At 38.4% G+C, this 23,077-nt stretch overlaps 1 pseudogene; it reads right to left on the reverse strand.

Moving 5' to 3' along the window:
• Positions 1-6,258: 6,258 nt before the first annotated feature.
• Positions 6,259-22,382, reverse strand: LOC105709632 (peptide chain release factor 1, mitochondrial-like; annotated as a pseudogene).
• Between the last annotated feature and the right edge of the window lie 695 nt (positions 22,383-23,077).

Consider the following 23,077-nt stretch of genomic DNA (forward strand, 5'->3'; position numbering starts at 1 on the left):
CCTATTATTTAATTTCCATGTATTTGTATAGTTTTGAATGTTCATCTTCTTATTGATTTCTGGTTTATTCTATTGTGGTCTGAGAAAATAGTAAGTATGATTTCAGTTTTTAAAAATTTGTTGAGATTTATTTTGTGTTCTAATACATAGTCAGTCCTGAAGAATGTTCCATGTGCTGATGAAAAAGATATGTATTTATCAGCTGTTGAGTAAAATGTTCTGTAAATGTCTATTAGGTCCATTTGGTCTATGGTGCAGTTTATATCTAATATTTCTTTCTTTATTTTCTGTCTAGACAATCTATCCAATGCTGAGAGTGGGGTGTTGAAGTTCTTAACTGTTATTGGAGTCTATCTCTCCCTTTAGATCTAATAATATTTGCTTTATATATCTGAGTGCTCCAGTTTGGAGCACGTATACATTTACAATTATTATATTCTCTTGCCAAATCAATCCCTTTATTATTATGTAATGTCCTTCTTTGTCTCTTTGTACAGCTTTTGACTTGAAGTCTGTTTTGTCTAAATATAGCTACTCCTGCTTGCCTTTAGTTTCTGCTTTTATGGAATACATTTTATTTAAGCCCTTCACTTTCAATGTGTTTGTCCTTAAATGAGGTGAGTTTCTTCTAGGCAGCATATAGTTGATTCTTATTTTGTTATTATTATTCAGCCAGTCCATATCTTTTAAATGAGGAATTTAATCCATTTATATTTAAGGTTATTATTGATAGGTGAGGACTTACTGTTGTCATTTTACTAATTATTTTTTAGTTTTTTTGTATATCTTTTGTTCCTTACTTCCTCTCTTATTGTTTATTTTTACTATTGAGTAGCTTTCTGTACTGGTAAGTTTTGATTCCTTCCCTTTCTCCTTTGTGTATCTTCTCTGTCAGTGTGTTTTATAGTTTCTCATGTTTTCATGGTGGTGATTATTGTTCTTTTCATTTCCAGATGTAAGACTCCTTTGGGTATTTGTTACAAAATTGGTCTAATTGTGGTGATTTCCCTTCATTTTTACTTGTCTGTGAAAGATTTTATTTTCTTACTTTACGATGAATGACTTAGCTAGGTATGATGTTTGTGGCTGCCAAGTATTTTTCTTTCACTACTTTGAATATATCATCCTGTTCTCTCGTGGACTATAAGGTTTCTGCTGAAAAATCTAATGGAGATTCCCATATATATGACTGAAAACTTTTCTCTTGTTGCCTTTAAAATTCTTTCTTTGTCTTTCACTTTTGACAATTTTACTACAATTCTGGCTTAGAGAGGATATGTTCAGGTTTAATCCATTTGGGGTTCATTGAGCTTCCCACGCCTGGAAACTTCTCCCAAGACATGAGAAGTTTTCAGTTATTATCTCATGAAATATATTTTACTCACCTTTTTCCATGTTTGTCCTTCTGGAATACCCATAACACCAGCAACATTTGTCCACTTGCTGGTATCCCTTAGATTCTGTAGGCTTTCTCCATTCTTTTTCTGTTTGTTTGCCTTCCTTTATTTCAGAAGACCCATCTTCAAGTTCAGAATTCTTTCTTCTGTTCCAATCTGTTGTTGAACCTCTCAGTTGTATTTTTTTTTTTTATTGTACTTTGGGCTCTAGGGCACATGTGCACATCGTGCATCCTACAGGATTGTTGCATAGGTACATGCATGTCATAGTGGTTTGCTGTCTCCATCCCCTCTCTACCCCCGTCACCTACATCAGGCATTTCTCCCAGTTTTATCCCTCCCCAACCTCCCCACCACCCACTATCCCTCTCCTCCCCTCCCCTCCACCCCCCTCTCACCTACCCCAGTGAGTGTTGTTCCCTTCCCTGTGCCCAAGTGTTCTCATTGTTCGTCACCCGCCTATGAGTAGAACATTCGGTGTTTGGTTTTCCGTTCTTGTGTCAGTTTGCTGAGAATGATGGTTTCTAGATTCATCTATATCTCTACAAATGACATGAACTCGTCATTTTTTATGGCTGCCTAGTATTCCATGGTGTATATGTGCCACATTTTCTTTGTCCAGTCTATCATTTATGGTCATTTGGGTTGGTTCCAGGTCTTTGCTATTGTAAACAGTGCCACAACAAGCATACGTATGCATATGTCTTTATAACAGAATGACTTATAATCCTTTGGGTATATACCCAGTAATGGCATTGCTGGGTCAAATGGAATTTCTATTTCTAGATCCTTGAGGAATCGCCACACTGTCTTCCATAATGGTAGAACTAATTTACACTCCCACCAACAGTGTAGAAGTGTTCCTATTTCTCCACATCCTCTCCAGCATCTGTGTCCAGATTTTTTAGTGATTGCCATTCGAACTGGCGTGAGATGGTATCTCAATGTGGTTTTGATTTTCATTTCTCTAATGACTAGTAATGATGAGCATTTTTTTATATGTATGTTGGCCTCATATATGTCTTCTTTTGAAAAGTGTCTGTTCATCTCCTTCACCCACTTTTGAATGGGTTTGTTTGTTTGTTTTCTTGTAAATCTGCTTTAGTTCTTTGTAAATTCTGGATATTAGCCCTTTGTCAGATGGGTAGATTGCAAAAATTTTTTCCCATTGTATTGGTTGCTGGTTCACTCTAATGATTGTTTCTTTTGCTGTGCAGAAGCTCTTAAGTTTAATTAGATCCCATTTGTCTATTTTCGCTTTTGTTGCCATTGCTTTTGGTGTTTTATTCATGAAGTCCTTGACTGTGCCTATGTCCTGAATGGTATTGCCTAGGTTTTCTCCTAGGGTTTTTATGGTGTTAGTGCTTATGTTTAAATCTTTATTCAATCTGGAGTTAATTTTTGTATAAGGTGTAAGGAAGGAGTCCAGTTTCAGCTTTCTGCATATGGCTAGCCAGTTTTCCCAACTGGCTAGCCATTTGTTAAACAGGGAATCCTTTCCCCATTGCTTGTTTTTGTCAGGTCTGTCAAAGATCAGATGATTGTAGATGTGTGGTGTTGCTTCTGAGGCCTCTGCTTTGTTCCATTGATCTATATCTCTGTTTTGGTACCAGTACCATGCTGTTTTGATTACTGTAGACTTATAGTATAGTTTGAAGTCAGGTAGTGTAATGCCTCCAGCTTTGTTCTTTTTGCTTAGGATGGTCTTGGCTATGCATGCTCTCTTTTGGTTCCATATGAAGTTTAAAGTGGTTTTTTCCAGTTCTGTGAAGAAGGTCAATGGTAGCTTGATGGAGATAGCATTGAATCTATAAATTACTTTGGGTAGTATGGCGATTTTCATGACTTTGATTCTTCCTAACCATGAGCATGGAATGTTTTTCCATCTTTTGTGTCCTCTCTTATTTCCTTGATCAGTGGTTTGTGGTTCTACTTGAAGAGATCTTTTACATCCTTCGTCAGTTGTATTCCTAGGTATTTTTTTCTCTTTGTAGCAATTGTAAATCAGAGTTTGTTCATGATTTGGCTCTCTGTTTGTCTGCTGTTGGTGTATGGGAATGCTTATGATTTCTGCACATTGATTTTTGTATCCTGAGACTTTGCTGAAGTTGCTTATCAACTTAACGAGGTTTTGGGCTGAGACTATGGGGTCTTGTAAATATACAATCATGTCGTCTGCAAATAGGGACAATTTGACTTCTTCTCCTAATTAAATGCCCTTTATTTCTTTTTCTTGCCTAATTGCTCTGGCTAGGACTTCTTATACCATATTGAATAGGAGTGGTAAGAGAGGGCATCCTTGTCTAGTGCCAGTTTTTAAAGGGAATGCTTCTAGTTTTTGCTCATTCAGTATGATATTGGCTGTGGGTTTGTCATAAATAGCTTTTATTATTTTGAGACACATTCCATCGATACCTAGTTTATTAAGGATTTTTAGCATAAAGGCTATTGAATTTTGTTGAAGGCCTTCTCTGCATCAATTGAGATAATCATGTGGTTTTTGTCTTTGGTTCTGTTTATGTGGTGGATTATGTTTATAGACTTGGGTATGTTGAACCAGCCTTGCATCCCCGGGATGAAGCCTATTTGATCATGATGGATAAGCTTTTTGATGTGCTGTTGGATTCGGTTTGCCAGTATTTTATTGAAGAATTTTGCATCAATATTCATCATGGATATTGGCCTGTAGTTTTCTTTTTTAATTGTGTCTCTGCCAGGTTTTGGTATCAGGATGATGTTGGTCTCATAGAAAGAGTTAGGGAGGATTCCCTCTTTTTGTATTGTTTGGAGTAGTTTCAAAAGGAATGGTACCAGCTCCTCTTTGTACATCTGGTAAAATTCGACTGTGAACCCATCTGGACCTGGACTTTTTTTGGTTGGTAGGCTATTAATTGCTGCCTCTACTTCAGACCTTGTTATTGGTCTATTCAGGGTTTCAACTTCTTCCTGGTTTAGTCTTGGGAGTGTGCAAGTATCCAGGAATTTACTTATTACTTCCAGATTTACTGGTTTATGTGCATAGAGCTGTGTGTAGTAATCTCTGATGGTAGTTTTTTTTTTTTTTCATTATGCTTGAATTTTTTTTTTGTTTTTTCTTTATGCTTGACTATTTTCAAAATAAAAATTAGGGAAAACATTTCTCTCTCATGTTTACATTCAAATAATTCCATTGGCCTTCAAACTCTAGCTAGTCTTTCTTGGCATATAAATTATTCTCTGAGGAGTATCTAAAATAGTAATTTCTCTTTTTTTCTTTTTCTTTTTCTTTTTTTTAGATGGAGGCTCGCTCTGTCACCCAGGCTGGAATGCAATGGCATAATCTCAGCTCACTGCAATCTCCACCTCCTGGGTTCAAGCGATTCTCCTGCCTCGGCCTCCTGAGTAGTTGGGACTACAGGCACAAGCCACCATGCCCAGCTAATTTTTGTATTTTTATAGAGATGGAGTTTCACCATGCTGACCAGGCTGAACTCCTGACCTCAGGTGATCTGCCTGCCTCAGCCTCCCAAAGTGTTGGGATTACAGGTGTGAGTCACTGCGCCCAGTCATTCCTCATTTTTAACTTCTAACTTCTTCAGAACAATTACTAAATATATCATGCCACTTTGTATTAGTGGGTGATTTACATTTTTAAATCATTCAGTCAACTGCAAGCTCTTTAAGGTAAGGTCTGGATTTTATGTAATGCTGCACAAAACTGATCTCAGTGTATAACTCATATTACACCATGTCTGTTAGTGGTTATTAAGTTAAGTCAGCAAACAATAACTTTTTTACTCCAGCTTGCCAGGAGGAAAAAAAAATAGAAGTGAAGCGGAGAGTCTATCTAAAATATCAGCATATTGTTTGTACAGAATAAAATTCATATAGCAATCAAAGAGCTTTACAGTCTCTACCTAGATGGTCATTGTTATTGAGTGACTCATATTCTTCATAAATTTTATTTAAAAGTTGCAGTCTAAGTCTTAACTTTAACATGATTAACAGTATTATGTTTTTTCTTTGTGTTTTGAATTTTTTTGTATACATGGGGTTTATTTTGCCCAGGCTGGTCTTGAATTCTTGCCTCAAGAGATCATCCCCCTTTGGCCTTTCAAAGCACTGGGATTACAGGCATAAGCCACCACTGTAGGCCCAAGTACTTTGTCTTTAAATAAGGGGTTTATAAGTAAGTGTATAAATCATATATCACTAAATTTTACCATATTTTCCTGAAGTAGTAGATAAAAAATAATTTTTTGAGACATAGTCTTGCTCTGTTGCCAGGCTGGAGTGCAATGGCATGTTCTCTGCTCACCACAACCTCTGCCTCCTGGGTTCAAGCGATTCTCTTGCCTCACCCTCCAGAGTAACTGGGATTATAAGCATATGTCACCACGCCCAGCTAATTTTTGTATTTTTAGTAGAGATAAGGTTTCACCATGTTGGCCAGGCTGGTCTCAAACTCCTGACCTCATGATCCGCTGCCTCAGCCTCCCAAAGTCCTGGGATTACAAGCATGAACCACCATGCCCAGCTGAAAAATACATTTAGATTAATTCATAGATGGATGGGGGAAAAAGGCATATAACGAGAACAAGTGACCTGTCCTAAATTGCACAATCAATTCTCAATACTTTATTTCTCTTTTCAATGACACATGCTTGTTTTCTACTTGATGAGTTGGATTGTACTTTACAAGAAACCTAAAATAAGTCGTTAGGTCAGAAAATGTAACTTTGATTCATTAAAAAATATATATTTATGTGTAATGTATTCTTATAACTTTAATTTATAAATATTCATAAATATTTCCGTGCTTCAGTCTATCTCTTGATATAGGTCCATTTTATTTATATAATCATAAATAATAAGTCAGTATTTATTTTGGCGACTTAAGGTTTTCATCCAAAAGTTCAACAAAGGCTTCTTCATCTGCTAATTGAAGTAGTCTCTGAATTAGCTGATCCAGGCCCGTCCCACCACATACAAACTCCTTAATATCACGAACTTCATATGCTATCCTTTGGTCAGTGACTCTATCCTGGGTGAAATTATATGTCTGAATTCGCTCTGACTGGGCTCTTGTTCCCACCTGCAGTTTTCTAGTGCTGTGTTGCTGACACTTGTTTTTCTCGATGATCTGCTGGTAGAGTCTAGCTCTCAGCACACTCAAAGCTATTTCTTTATTTCTTATCTGTGATCTTTCTTGTTGGCATTCTACTACTAGTCCTGTGGGTATATGGACAAGTCTGACGACACTATCAGTTGTATTAACATGCTGCCCTCCTGCTCCTCTGGCTCGAAATGTATCTATTCGCAAATCCTTGGGGTCCAATTTCACATGTACCTCATCTGGTTGAGGAAGGATAATAACCGACATTGTTCCTGTGTGAATGTACTGCATCCTTGAGGACAGGCCCACTTTGGGGATGCGCTGAACTGGTGAATCCCACCCTCATACTTCAAATGCTTATAGACACTGTCACCAGAAATTCGAGCAGCTGCATGATGTAGTCCACCATAATCTGCTGGTGTATAATTCAGAAGTTCAAATTGCCAGTGTTTATAGCACGAATAATTCTGGTACATGTCAAATATTTCTCGGGTAAATTGTTGGCAGATGTCACCTCCAGTAGTTCTTCCAGATGTCACCTCTAAAATAACATCATTTTTGTCGTACTTCTCCTTTGGCACAAGGCTCTGGAAAAGCTCACTGTACAACATGTTGATTTTTTGATCAATGGTTTGCCTTTCTTCCAGTGCAAGTTCTTGTAACTGCTTTTCATCTTGTTTATTTAGGCTTTTACACATTGATTCTAATTCTTCAATTGCTTGTTCAGCCTCCTGAATTTCTTGGTAAATGGCTGCAAGAGGTGCCAACTCAGCATGCCTTCTGTTCAAGGACCTTCAGTTCTCTTCGTTCACAGAGAAATGCTGCAGACATTGCTCAACTGTTTGGTAGTTTTTATTTCCAAGGAATCGGTGGTGATTCCCCCTTTATCGTTTTTTATTGCATGTATTTGATTCTTCTCTCTTTTCTTTTTTATTAGTCTAGCTAGTGGTTTATTTTGTTGATCTTTTAAAAAAACAGCCTCTGGATTTATTGATTTTTTTGAAGTTTTTTTTGTGTCTCTATCTCCTTCAGTTTTGCTCTGATATTAGTTATTTCTTGTCTTCTGCTAGCTTTTGAGTCTTTTTGATCTTGCTCCTCTAGTTCTTTGAATTTTAATGATAGGGTGTTGATTTTAGATCTGTCCTTCTTTCTCATGTGGGCATTTATTGCTATAAATTTCCCTCTAGACACTGCTTTAAATGTGTCCCAGAGATTCTGGTATGTTGTGTCTACATTCTCATTGGTTTCAAAGAGCATTTTTATTTCTGCCTTCACTTCATTGTTTATCCTTTCATCATTCAGAAGCAAGTTGTTCAGTTTCCATGTGATTGTGCATTTTTGAGTACTTTTCATAATCCTGAATTCCAATTTGATTGAGCTGTGGTCTGAGAGACAGTTTGTTATGATTTCTGTTCTTTTGCATTTGCTGAGGAGTGATTTACTTCCAATGATGTGATCAATTTTAGAGTAAGTAAGATGTGGTGCTGAGAAGAATGTATGTTCTGTGGATTTGGGGTGGAGAGTTCTGTAAATGTCTATTAGGTCCGCTTTGTCCAATTCTGCATTCAAGTCCTGGATATCCTTGTTGACTTTCTGTCTCATTGATCTGTCCAATGTTGACAGTGGAGTGTTAAACTCTCCCACTATTATTGTGCAGGAGTCTAAGTGTCTTTGTAGTCGTTAAGAACTTTCTTTATGTATCTGGGTGCTCCTGCATTGGGTGTGTATGTATTTAGGATAGTTAGTTCTTCTTGTTGCATTGATCCATTTTACCATTATGTAATGCCCTTCTTTGTTTCGTTTGATCTTTGTAGGTTTAAAGTCTGTTTTATCAGAGACTAGGATTGCTACCCCTGCTTTTTTTTGCCCTCCATTTGCTTGGTAAATCTTCCTCCATTCCTTTATTTTGAATCTATGTGTGTCTTTGCACATGAGACGGGTCTCCTGAATACAGCGCATTGATGTGTCTTGACTTTTTATCCAGTTTGCCAGTCTGTGTCTTTTGATTGGGGCATTTAGGCCATTTACATTCAACATTAATATTGTTATGTTTGAATTTGATCCTGACATTTTGTTACTGGCTAGTTGTTTTGCCCGTTAGTTGACACAGTTTCTTCATTGCATCGTTGGTCTTTACCACTTGGTACGTTTTTGTAGTGTCTGGTACTAGTTGTTCCTTTCCGTGTTTAGTGCTTCCTTCAGGAGCTCTTGTAAGGCAGGTCTGGTGGTGACAAAATCTCTCAGCAATTGCTTGTCCATAAAGGATTTTATTTCTCCTTCACTTATGAAGCTTTGTTTGGCCAGATATGAAATTCTGGGTTGAAAGTTCTTTTATTTAAGGATGTTGAATATTGGCCCCCACTCCCTTGTAGCTTTTAGGGTTTCTGCTGAGAGATCCACTGTGAGTCTGATGGTCTTTCCTTTGTGGGTGACTCGACCTTTCTCTCTGGCTGCCCTTAGGATTTTCTCCTTCATTTCAACCATGGTGAATCTGATGATTATGTGCCTTGGGGTTGCTCTTCTTGAGGAGTATCTTTGTGGTGTTCTCTGTATTTCCTGGATTTGAATGTTGGCCTTCCTTGTTAGGCTGAGGAAGTTCTCCTGGATAATATCCTGAAGAGTGTTTTCCAGCTTGGTTTCATTCTCCCCGTCACATTCAGGTACGCCGATCAAGCATAGATTAGGTCTTTTCACATAATCACATAGTTCTTGGAGGCTTTGTTGATTTCTTTTCACCTTTTTTTCTCTAATCTTTCCTTCTCGTTTTGTTTTATTGACTTGATCTTCAATCTCTGATATCCTTTCTTCTGCTTGATTTATTCAGCTGTTGAAACTTGTTTATGCTTCGCAAAGTTCTCTTGCTGTGTTTTTCAGCTCCATCAAGTCCTTTATGATCTTCTCTAAGCTGGTTATTCTAGTTAGCATTTCGTCAAACCTTTTTTCAAGGTTCTTAGTTTCTTTGTATTGGGTTAGAACATGGTCTGTTAACTCAGAGAAGTTCGTTATTACCCACCTTCTGAAGCCTGCTTCGGTCAATTTGTCAAACTCATTCACTATCTTGTTTTGTTCCCTTGATGGTGAGGAGTTGTGATCCCTGGGAGGGGAAGAGGCATTCTGGTCTTTGATGAATTCATCCTTTTTGCTCTGGTTTCTTCCCATCTTCATGGATTTATCTTCCTTTGATCTTTGAAGTTGGTGATTTCAGGGGGAATCTCTGAGCAGATGTCCTTTCTATTGAGGATGGAGCTATATCTCCTGTGTAAGGTTTTTTTGTTTTTTGTTTTTTGTTTTTTTTTGGCCTATAAAGGTGCTGCTGGACTCTCACAGATTCAGTCAGGCTGCTGCATAGTCTACCCCTGGAGTTTGTTTATGCAGGTGAGATTAGCCCTGCCTTCCCAATGGCAGGCATCTTTCCTTCTCTGAGCTTGATCTTCCCAGTTGAGGTCAAATTGGTGTATTCACTGCAAAACCCTCTAGTGCACAGGCTTCAGTTTGTTGGGTTTTGTGGGGGTGAGACCTGCCAGGCCATATGGCCTGTTTCCCTGCTTTCAACTCTGCCTCTTTCTGTGGGACTGGTAGTTCCGTCCCACTGGCATTAGTCCAAACTTTCACCCAGGTCCCTGCCAACAACTTGCGGCACCAGGCGGGCTGGAGCTGTCTCTCAGATTTGCATCTACAACCCACAGTCCCCTCAGTCCAGCAGGGCTCTCATGAACCGTTGGTTGCAGGAGGGATGAGGGAAGTGCAGGTTCCAAATCAGTGTCCAACCTTCCGAGCCAGCTGCACTTTCCAGGTGGGGACATGCCCCGCCCTGTCTCAGATTGCCCTCCCTGGGCTGCTCTTGCCCTGCTTCTGCTCACATTCCCTGGGCTATTTTGACTGTCCTACCAGCCCCACTGAAATGAACCCAGCACCTTGCTTGGAATCATGGAGTCCTCTAGCCCTCTGCATCTCACTCACTGGGAGCTGCACTCCAGAGTTGCCTCCTCTCAGCCATCTTGGCAGAAGTCCCTAAGTTGTATTTTTTATTTCCTTCATTGAATTCTTCAGCTCTAGGACTTTTGTTTTGTTCTTTTATATGATATTGATCTCTGTTGAATATTTCACTCAAATCATGAATCATTTTCCTCACTTCATTAAATTGTCTGTTTATATTTTCTTGAATCTCACAGAAATTCCCAAAGATTTTTTTTTAATTCTTTTTCTGGCATTTCATGTATTTGCTTATTATTGTTAGTGTAAAATTACTATTTTTCTTTGGAGGAGTAATGTGTCCTTGCTTTTTCATGTTTGATGTGTTCCCATGTCAATTTCTGTGCATCTGGTGGAAAAGTCACTTCTTCCAATTTTATGGAGTAGGTTTCATAGGGAAAGACTTACTCATATGAGTGGATCTTAGGATGCAGGTTTGGTGGGATGCATTGGCCTTGGTTCTAGGTGAATTCACTAGTGTAGACTTCATGAGTTTCTTCAGTTATAATCCACACTAATGACGTGTTACACATAAATTTGACATTATGTCCTTTGAGAATAGTTCAGCCAGGCTGGTGCAGTGGCTCACACCTGTAATCTCAACACTTTGGGAGGCCAAGGCAGGCAGATCACTTGAGGTCATGAGTTTGAGCTAGCCTGGTCAACATGGGGAAACCCCATCTCTAATAAAAACACAAAAATTAACTGGGCATGGTGATGTGTGCTTGTAGTCTCAGCTACTTGGGAGGCTGAAGCAGGAAAATCGCTTGAATTCAGGAGATGGAGGCTTCAGTGAGCCAAGGTCATGCCACTGCACTCCAGCATGGGAAAGGGAGCAAGACTCTGTCTCAAAAAAAAAAAAAACAAAAAGAAGAATAATTCAACCAATACTTGTGAAGACACTACTCTTTGGAAGTCCTAAGCCAATCACTATGTGAACTGATACCAGACAGTTTAATCTTTCTCAGACATGCTGTATCACAAGAATTGGGGAAAATTTACATTAAAACTACGAATTTTCACTTAGGATTTAAGGAAAGTTCACTTGACAGGCTTACTTCGGATTTTTTAATGTCTTAAGCAATGTAGAAAATAAGAAACTTGACATTTATAAGTAAAAACTTAAACCAATTTGAATGTAGCAGTAGTCCCAACTACTTGGGAGACTGAGGTAGGAGGCTCCCTTAAGCCCAGGAATTCAGTTCTGGCCTGAGCAACATAGCAAGATCCTTAACTCTAAAAAAAAGAAAAAGAAAGAAAGAAAGAAAGAAAGAAAGAAAGAAAGAAAGAAAGAAAGAAAGAAAGAAAGAAAGAAAGAAAGAAAGAAAGAAGAAAGAAAGAAGAAGAAAGAAAGAAAGAAAGAAAGAAAGAAAGAAAGAAAGAAGAAGCAAGAAAGAAGAAAGGAAGAGAAAAGAAGAAGGAAGGAAGGAAGGAAGGAAGGAAGGAAGGAAGGAGGAAGGAAGGAAGGAAGGAAGGAAGGAAGGAAGAAGGAAGGAAGGAAGGAAGGAAGGAAGGAAAGGAAGGAAGGAAGGAGGAAGGAAGAAGGAAGGAAGGGGAGGGAGGGAGGGAGGGAGGGAGGGAGGGAAGGAAGGAAGGAAGGAAGGAAAGGAAGGAAGGAAAGAAAGAAAGAAAGACTACACTTAGTATAAAAGCCACTGAATTATGGATTCAGTGAGTCTCAGTCTTGGCACTTCAACAAAATATCATTGAATTTCATATGATTTTCCTCATTGGTTTCTCATCTGTGCATCTCCAACAAGAGCAGATGGATATAAGGTCCCTGACAACTCTTAAAACACTGTAACTCTTCTTTCTCAAAACATTCTGCTAGAAATACATTTCAGCATAAGTAAATGGCATAAAGTCCACCACAAGTAAATTATCCTATCAAGTTTTCATTTTTGTAAGCATTTTATTTTGCAATTCATGGCTAGGATACCTCTGTTTTTCCATTGTTATTTTTTTATTTCCCTGCTCCCAAAGTAGCTGTCATCATCAAATCCATTTACCTCAGAATATTCACCTGTCCATAGTATTTTATCTTCCTTTTTTGTATATTCATCTGGCTCCTTATTTCTTTCCACTGAGAAAGAACAATACAAAAGAAGAATTTGTTTAGGATGGAAAGTTATAGACACTCTATTGCTGTAATAAAATAGATTATCAGTAATTCATAGAAATGGAAGAACATGAAATATCATACTTTCATTGTTGCATCTATTACATATATATAGACATAGATATAGCCTGCTTGGAGATTAATATCTATATATACACACACATACACACACAATATATATATATTTTTAATAATTATCAATAAAACTTTAATGTATATTTAAATCTTTTTGCTGCTTATATCTTACATACTTTAGTATTTATATCATGTTTATTATAAACCTGAATGGATATAAATACCAAATTTGATCAATTTCATCCCCTTTAGGGAGGGTGATGCAACTAGGCAGTGCTATAACTAAAGGCAGCTAGCAAGAGAAAGGGGGAAAAGGAGAGAAGCTAAATCATAGGCAGGACATTTTGCTTTGTAGAGATAATTGGAGCACACTGTGACTTAGTTGGAAATAACAAACAAGTTTCCCTTTCGGTAAGGGCTGAAAGTAGTATTTTTATTTCCTCGTGACTTTCTACCTAATCTTTAGCGCTCCCTGAGGAAGGAAGCTGGGTATGTGTGTGTCTATAGACTGAAAAAAAAAAGTGTAAAATGTACCAAGGGGACAGCCTTAGAAGAAATGGTTTTTAAAAAACAAATGAATCAAAGAAAAAATATAGTTGTAGATAGACTAGGAATGGAAAGATAGTGTGATAACTTCTAAGTCTATGCAAAAGAAATCATTATCACTATTATCATTATTATTATTTTCTAGATTGTATTGAAACTCTATTACTGGTATAGCATGTTAGCCAGTTTAGCAATATTTATGTTCCAAAGGTATGTAAGTCCCTTTTATAAAGGCAAGACTTACTTTTCTATAAAAGGTAATGAAATGATGGCCAGGCATGGTAGCTCATGCCTGTAATCCCAGCACTTGGGGAGGCCAAGGCGGATGGGTCACCTGAGGTCAGGAGTTCAAGACCAGCCTGGCCAACATGATGAAAACCCATCTTTACTAAATATACAAAAATTAGACGGGCATGGTGGCGTGTACCTGTAATCCTAGCTACTCAGGAAGCTGAGGCACAAGAATTGCTTAAACTTGGGAAGTGGAGGCTGCAGTGAGCCGAGATCATGCCACTGCACTCCAGCCTGGGCAGCAGAGTGAGATTCTGTCTCAAAAAAAAAAAAAAAAAAAGAAAGTTATGAAATGAGATTGGATGGCTCACGATCCTCAGATTATCTTTGTAAGACTATTAAAACCATGTGGTATAGGCAGACTCTAGTGTGGTCCCTATGATCTCTACCTCTTAGTATTTATGCTCTTGTAGGATTCCCTCCCCTTGAGTATTGACTCACTTCTAATGAATAAAATACAGCAAAAGTCATAGGATGTCATTCTCAAGACTAAATTATAAAAAGACCATGGTTTCCATCTTGGGTGCTCTGTCTCTCTCTCTCGGATTACTTGCTCTGGGGAAAGCCAGCTGCCATGTCCTGAGATAGCCCTACAGAGAAGCCCACAGGAGTAAGCTTAGAGTAGATTGTTATAATTTGGGTATGGTTTGCTTGTCCCCACTAGTCTTATGTTGAAATTTGATCCCCCATGTTGGAGGTGGGGCTTGGTGGAAGGTGTTTGGATTGTGGGAGTAAATCCCTTATGAATGGCTTTGTGACATTCTCACAGGAATGAGAGAATTCTCACTCTTAGTTCCCACAGAACTGATTGTTGAAAAGAGCCTGATACCCACTGCCTCTCTCTCTCACTTTCTCTCTCCCCATGTGATTTGTATACTTTTGCTTCTCTCCCGCTTCCTCCATGAGTGAAAGCAGCTTGAGGCCTTCAACAGATGCAGAGCCATGAGCAAAAACAAAAGAAACAAACAAACAAAAAAAACTTTGCTTTATAAATTATCCAGCCTCAGTTATTCCTTTATAGCAAAAATAAGTGAAGACACAGATCTCCTAAAGCATCTCAGCAGCAATGTCAGTGAATTTGGAAGCAGATTCTCCCCCAAGGTTGAGCTTTGAGATGACTGTAGCTCCAGCTGACATCTTGACTGTAACGTCATAAGAGATTGACCTAAAACTACCCAGCTAAGATAGTCCCCCAGATCTCTGGCTCAAAGAAAATTTGAGATAATGTGTTTGTGTTTTAAGCTGCTAAGTTTGAGTAATTTGTTGAGCAGTAATAGAAAACTAATGCAAACCATAGCAGATAACATGTAATATAGCTGAAATGCTGTATAAGATGTAGTAGGAGAGTCAGAGTCAAGGTGGGCAGGAGAGAGATGAAAAGTACTCACTGAAGACCTATGTTGTGTGAGACACTATGCCAGGCACTTTACAGACATAGCTTATTCCCATTACACCATTGCACGAGTATCATTATCCTCATGCTACACATGAGCAAGCTAAGGTTCAGAAGGGTTAAATAATTTTCCCAGCATTACACAGCTAGTAAGTAGCAAATGCCAGCTTTTGAACTCTGGTCTGTCTAAATCTGAAGCTCCTACTTCTATTACAACCCTAACTGTAATGAAAAGGAGATCAAATAGTCTATAACACTGGTAATGAGTGAAAATGTACCCAGCTGAACTTTTCAGACGCATACCAAACATTTTATGTGATAAGAACTGAAGTAGGGTATGAAAAGAGTGCTGTAGAAATGTGAAGAAAGCAACATCTCATTCTGCTTGTAATGTGCGAGGGGATGGAGGAAAAACCCCACAGAGAGGATTGCACTGGAAATTAACAGCTCAGCCTCTCTGTTACCCTTGGGAGAAGTCAAGATCTGAAACCAGATTGACATGAGATCAGACCCATTACCAGCTCTGTGGCCTGGGCAAGTCACTTCTTGCATCATCCTTTTCTTATCTGTACTGATTAAATTAGGCAATGCACATAATTGCTTGGCAGAGTCAGGTATATAGCAAGCATTTAATATTCATTCACGGTCAACAATACTATTGTTACTGTGTTCTCTCCAAAACTGATTCTTTTGATAAACGTGTAATTACTTACACTATTTTTTAATGCTCATCAGTCATAGTGACTTTTTAGGGGAGGAAAAAATATTCCCCTATAATAATTGGGCAAAAGTTGAGGTAAAAAAAAGAGAGACAGAGAATATAAGAAAAGGAAAAGGGGTAAAAACAAAAGGTTGGTGTTTGTTATATAAGATTGAGGCAAATGAACAGGGCTGAGAGCAGAGGAAACGAAGGAGTCTGGCATGTGGACTCTCCGAAGAGAGCAAAGACTGTATGTTTTATTCATATTCAGGTTGCCAAGAACAGTATCAGGATCACAATCATTCATTGAAAATACAATGAACTCATTCATTCTTCCGTTAACTAAAATCCGCTATGTGCCGTCATGCTTCCATGAGGATAGCATTGCAGAGCTTATGTTCTAACAAGGCAAAACAAGCAATCAAACATACTATACAAAATAAAACTACATATGTAAAGTGTGAATATATTTGGAATATGATAACCGCCAGGAAGACATTAAAGCAGAAAAATTGGTTGGAAGAACATAGGAAGGTGGTGTGCTGCTTTAGCTAAGATGATCAGGCGAGTCCTAGTTAAGGGAATACTAAGAAATACTGGAGACAGCACACCCCTCTTCAGTGCCCTTCCCTGGCCCTGTCCAGGAGCTGTAACTTACTCACCCATGTGTTGAACTGAGGGAGAGGAAAAGAACAACAAAACTCAGTGTTGGTTACTTGAAGAGTATGTCATCTGAAATGTAAAGGCTATGATTTCTTTTGCAGACAGTTAAAAATGCAAAATAATCATTTATGATGAAAGAATATGCTTTACTTATCTACCCAGAATTCCAAACATGTAGTTCTTCATCTACATTGATCTGTAGTCTCCCTGTATTGTTGAAAGGGCCGCCTGGGACTACAGGGAGGCAACTGAGGAGCCTAGGTTGTACTTAGATGACCCAAGAGGGAGTGCCTCCTTAAATGTTGTACCCTAAGCACCTGACTTGCCTCACCTTAGTCCCAGCCCTGATTGATTGCTTGGGTGGTTCTGTTGGATGGCTGAGTTTTGCTTTTGCATTGTAATTACTTTTTTTAAATTATATGTGCCTATTTCAAATGTCAAAAAATTTAAGAAGAAAGTAATAAAGCATCTCAATTCCTACCATACAGAAACAGCCAGCATTAGCAATTAGCAAACATTATTATAGACTTCTTTCTGTGCATATACAGAGACAGCAGTTGATAAATGTATGAGCATTGTAAATAGTCAAAGAGATAAACAGATATAAATAGAAACTATTTTATAAAAACATGATGTACCCTTCTGCCTTTCTGCAGAGCAGTTAGCTCTTCAGTGTGCTGTGGTTTGAATGTATGTGTCCCCCAAAATTCATGTGTTGAAATCTTAACCACTAAGGTCATAGTATTAGGAGGTGGAGCCTTTGGGAGGTAACTAGGTCATGAATGTAGGGGCCTCATAAATGGGATTAGCGCCCTTCCACAATCTATTATATGATGTGTCACCAGACACTGAATCTGCTCCTGCCTTGATTTGGGACTTTTTAGTCTCCACAACCTTGAGCAATAAATTTCGGTCGTTTACAAATTATCTAATGCGGGGTATTTTGTTGTAGCAAGCTGAGTGGACTGACACAGTGCCTTAATTTTAAATATGAATGGACAACCAAGGATGACATGACATTTCAGGAATGCCTTCAGTATTAAACAGAGCAACCAAGATTACTGGAAAAGAAATATGTTAGAGGAGATAAGAAAAGAAGATAACTGGAATTCCACTTCTGACATAACAATATAAAAGATTCTATAAACCAGCTGCCCAGCAAAACTTCTGAAAATATTTTTTGTTAAAAAACTCAACCATTTAAAATCTCTGGAAATTATCCTAAGGCCATACAGCAAATGAAGAAATAGTTATTCAAGGAAACCTACTAAAACTCCGTAAGAACAGAAAGCCTGTGGTACTTGAATTAAGGCTCACCCTCTCCCCTTCCCACTTCAGACAGGTTCAGCCAAGAACACTGGTTTCCTCTCCTACAAGGTTGCAGTCAGTATTCCCAGAGAGGCAATACATTATTTTCCAACTCATTTCTGAGGCCGGTTTTACACTGATATCAAAAACAGATAAAGACAACAGAAGAAACCCATAGACCAATATCTCATAGGAGCATGAATTTAAATATTCTCAACAAAATACAGGAATCCTATAAAAAGACATTAAAAAGCAATGCATAAACATATAAAAAGAAATTTATATGTTAAAATAATGTAAAAGAATTATAAATATGTAAAGCAACATGTAAAGAAAATTCTATACCATGACCAAGTGGGACTTCTTATTCCAAGAATACAATGTTATTTTAACATACAAAAATCAATTAATATAATATGCCATATCAATAGAATGGTTAAAACCACACGATCATCTCAGTACACATAGGAAAGGCATTTGTAAAATGCAACACCTTTTCATGATAAAAGTACTTAAACTTGGGATACAAGAGAACTTCCTCAACATAATAAAGGCCATCTATTTTAAGAAAACACGCAGAAAACATCATACTTTATGGTGAAAGAATAGATGCTTTCCCCCTAAGATCAGGAACAAAATAAGAAGGTCTACTCTTGTGGGCCACTTCTTTTCAACATTGTACTGGAGGTTCTAGCCAGAGCAATTAGACAAGAAGAAGAAATATGATGTATCCATATTGGAAAGGAAGAAGCAAAATTTTCTCTATTCATAGATGGCATGACCTTGTATATAGATAATTCTAAGGAATTCACTAAAAAACTATTCGAACTAATAAACAAGTTCAGCAAGGTTGCAGAATACAAAACCACCATACAAAAATCAATTATATTTCTATACCTTTGTAACATAAAATCTGAAAATTAACCTTCCAAAGATGAAAGGTTGTGGTTTCTCATCTTCTGGTCTGCATTCAGCAAGACTAACACTTAAGTATGGAGATAACAAGGAGACATTTTCCAACATGCAAAGCCTCAGAAATTCTTTCCTGTCTTAGGAAATTTCCAGAAAATATGCTGCACAAAACAAAATAGGACACCACAAAAGTAAAAAAACAAGAATGTAGGAGATCCTCAAGAGACATATCTCATAAAGCAGACCTAGAAATCAACAGGGAGTGGTTAGAAGAGGGCAGAGGGCTCTGTGAGAATCTTACCCAAAAAAAAATGATGGCACCAGATAAATATGTAGTGCTTTTGAAAAACAAGAACAAGAAATAAACAAAAAAAGGCCAATAAAATTGAGTGATTGTTATAAAGAAGATACTGGAAAATAAGGGAAAGATACTTAAAAAGATGAGAAGAAATTTGTTAGCACACAAGAAAGAGTATAATCATAGGATACTACTTGGTTCTGCAATGACATTTACATGAAATTATTCTTTATTAATTTAACTAAAAATGATGTAACTATATTGGATAGATGAAATGGGAATATGGAAGAATAAAATCTTCACTTGTAGCAGAAGTTAACCTTTCTCAAATTTACAAACTGAGAAAATGTAATATAAACACATTATTTAGAGCTATGACAATATTTATTTTTAAAACATAGCCAAAATTGCTAAAGATGACTGTTTTGGGGAGGTAGAGACTGATAAGTGCAAAAGTGACTGTACTGTATTATAAGCTTTTGTATTAAATAATAAACATTTTTACCAGAGTAAACATATTTTGATAAAAAGTTTCATTAATGTAGAAAAAAGAAAAACTAGCCGGACACAGTGGCTCATGTCTATAATCCCAGCACTTTGGGAGGCTGAGGTTGGGCAGATCACCGGAGGTCAGGAGTTAGAGACCAGCTTGGCAAACATGGTGAAACCCCGTCTCTACTAAAAATACCAAAAAAGAAAAAAAATAGCCAGGCATGGTGGTGCACGCCTATAGTCCCAGCTACTCAGGGAAGCTCAGACAGGGGAATCGCTTGAACCTGAGAGGCGGAGGTTGCAGTGAGCTGAGATTGCGCCACTGCACTACAGCCTGGGCAACAGAGAGAGACTCCATCTCAAAAAAAAAAAAAAAAAGAAAAAAGAATCTGAAAAATGATTATCAAATATATAAGGATCTACAGCATTTGGCCAGGAGAATTTTCAATATTGGTGTTGCCATTCACCCATCACAACATATTAATGCAGAAACATATTAATATGTTCTCTAATTTGGGGCAAAAAGAGGTTAATTTGTTGTTATTCTATGACAATGACTTTGTCAGGTACCAGACCTGTATTCTGAATCTACTTAACTCTTTTCTCATGGTGTTATTTTACTTGTTTCTTTATCTTTCTTTTGTATTTTCTGTAGAAATGAAGTTAGGTATAAAGGCTTGCTGTGGACTAAATGTGTTCCTTCAAAATGTGATACTATTAGAGGTGAGGCTTCAGAAGATGATTAATGGGATTAATGACCTTATAAAAGGGATGCAGGAGAGCCCTGTTTTTCTTTTTAAGACGGAGTCTCACACTGTTGCCCAGGCTGGAGTGCAATGGCACAGTCTCAGCTCGCTGCAACCTCTGCCTACTGGATTCAAGTGATTCTCCTGCTTCAGGCTTCCGAGTAGCTAGGATTACAGTCATCTGCCATGATGCCCAGGTAATTTTTTGTATTTTTAGTAGAGATGGGGTTTGACTATGTTGGCCAGGGGCTGGTCTTGAACTCCTGACCTCGTAATTCACCCACCTCGGCCTCCCAAATTATTGGGATTACAGGCGTGAGCCACGTGCCTGGCATAGAGAGCTCTTAGTCCCTGTTACCCTTCCATCTCTTTTACCATGTAGTAACACAGCATATGTTCCCTCCAGAGGATGCAGCAATAGTGCCAGATTGGAAGCAGAAACTAGGCCCCCAGTAGACACTGAAACTGCCGACACCTTGATTTTGGACTTCTAGCCCCCAGAACTGTGAGAAATATATTTCTTTTGTCACACATTACTCAGCTCAGATATTTTGTTATGGCAGCACAAATGGAATAAGACAAGGCTTGATTAGATTCAGGTTAAACATTTTTGTTAAGCATACTCCAAAGGTGGTGATGCTGTATACTTCATTTTACAGCCACAGGAGATTGGTGATGCTAAATGTGGTTACTTGAATAAAGTGGTGGCCATCAGATTTCTCTATTTTAAGGACATATTTGTTTCTTTTTAAAAACTAAGTAATTTCCACTGAGCGTGGTAATCCTGTAATCCAGGCACTTTGGGAGGCCGAGGCAGGCGGATCACGAGGTCAAGAGATTGAGACCATCCTGGCCAACATGGTGAAACCGTGTCTCTACTAACAATACAAAAATTAGCCGGGTGTGGTGGCATGCGCCTATAGTCCCAGCTACTCGGGAGGCTGAGGCAGGAGAATCACTTGAACCCCGGGAGCAGAGGCTGCAGTGAGCTGAGATTGTGCCACGGCACTCCGGCCTGGCAACAGAGCAAGACTCCGTCTCAGAAAATAATAATAATAAGTAATTTTTAGGGTGATTCAGGCACCACATTAATATTCTGTTCTCCACCTCACAGTTTTAGCATTCATTAATGATTCTTATCTGCATCGGTTATATTTCAATAAGAACAGCAAAAAATGATTTTGTAGTCCTATTGTTCCTCCTAAATTGTTAGCTGGCATTCTTCTCTGAAGAAGAGCTTTCTCTCATTTTCTGGAGATGAAGATCACTGAACTTTAAAACTTCAGCCTTTCTTACCATTGCTATCTTCACCAGAGCTGCTCCTTTATGGTTTTGAAGACTGTATTTTGCATAACTTTGGGGATGGAGTGCCCTTGTTATAGTAGTCACTGTAAACTTACAATAAAATTATGGCAGTTTTCTGAAAAACAGTGGGAAAGTGTTTTGAGGATGGGGCCCCTTTTTGGTGTTCACAGAGTCACATTTGGATTAGTTGCTGGAATTTATGTACCCCTGTCTCTGGGCACTCACCTTGGAATCTTGGAAATCAGCATCTGGAAGCCATTCCAGAGTCTGATCTATTCCCTGGATGTGCCCCCTTCCCCAAGACTCTGTCCCACTAGACATATTTCCCCCATTCTTAACTTCTTACCTATAATCCTTTACTACCTGCTGGAAAAGCATTGAGGCAACATTGTCAATAATTTGGGGTATTTTTTGGTGTGGAAGAAGAAAGAGAAGGTACCTGTCATTTTCTGACCCTAAGGTCTCTGATGTTTCATACATTCTCCATGTATTAGGCTCTTGACTCTTCTGTCTCATGTAGGAATAAATAGTACCCACCATTAATTTCTGTATCTTCTTATGTTTCTAACAGACTATAATTCTACAATGCCATACATTTTGCAATGTATTTATAGGCAACAAAGAGAAATTGCACATCTTACTCAAAAATATTTGCACACTGAGTCAGTACTTCTTGGTGAGAATAGTTCACACCTAGTGAAGGGGAGCAAAGTGAGCTCATTCCTAAGGGCTCATTAAACGTCTGCAAGGTCACTCTATTGCTGGCTCACCTAGAGCAACTGTCTGCTTAAAAAGCTGTCACATCCACCCACACTTTGTGCTTTGTGTTAAAGCAATTCACAGAGTGACAGAAATTTTTCAAGTTTTTTCGTTCCCTTTTTCCCAGGGAAGTTGTTCGCAATTTGACAGGGCCGTTTTGACACAGCATGGCTGAAGGCTGTTGCCTCCAGGAGGGCTCAGTTGTTTTAGAAAGAGGGTAATGGTTACCTCCTTCCACTTCTCCTGGCTACCATTTTTGTTGTTAAAACTTTTCCAGGACTTTTGCGGGTGGTTATTTCTTCTTGTACCATCATGACATCTTCCTTTTCTCACCATGGATGCTGTTGCAGTTAATTAAGCTCTGCGCTCCAAAATAAAGACAGAAGTGGTGGTTACATTGCCATCAGTGGAATGCCACCAACTCTGTCCCTATGAAATTTAGAGAAACTCCATAATGATTTTTATTTTTGTTTGCTTTTAGCAGAATTCAGTTCATATACGCATGAAGCATTTCAGTTTAGAAACTAGAAGACAGGTTTGAACCACCCTGGCTGTCTCTCTAAGTCAAGGGTTTTCAACCTTGGCACTATTCGCATTTTGGACAGGATGACTTTTTGTTGAGGGGGTGGGAAGGGGAGGGGTCCCATGCATTGCAGGATGCTTGGCAGCACCCCTGCCTCTACCCACTAAATGCCAGTAACACCCATCCTCCAAGTTGCCAAGTTGCAACAACCAAAAATATCTCTAGATATTACCATATGTCCTCTGGGATGGAATGGGTTGGGGGTGAAGGGGTGGGAAAAACTGTCCCAGTTGAGAATCACTGCTCAAATTGAGAAAATATTGGCATGGATTGTGTTCAATTTACAGCATACATTTTATTGTTTCATTCTTTCCTTTGAAAGTCTCACAATGTCTCTGCCTTACTTACATAAATGTATAATAGAAATAAAGTTTTTAATCGAACTTACTTTTCTAAAGAGTTATCCAAAGTGATTCCCAATGA

The sequence above is a fragment of the Aotus nancymaae genome, unplaced genomic scaffold, assembly GCF_030222135.1.
Source record: "Aotus nancymaae isolate 86718 unplaced genomic scaffold, 86718_ANA_hifiasm-v0.15.2.pri h1tg000040l, whole genome shotgun sequence".
In the NCBI taxonomy this organism is placed as follows: Eukaryota; Metazoa; Chordata; class Mammalia; order Primates; family Aotidae; genus Aotus; species Aotus nancymaae.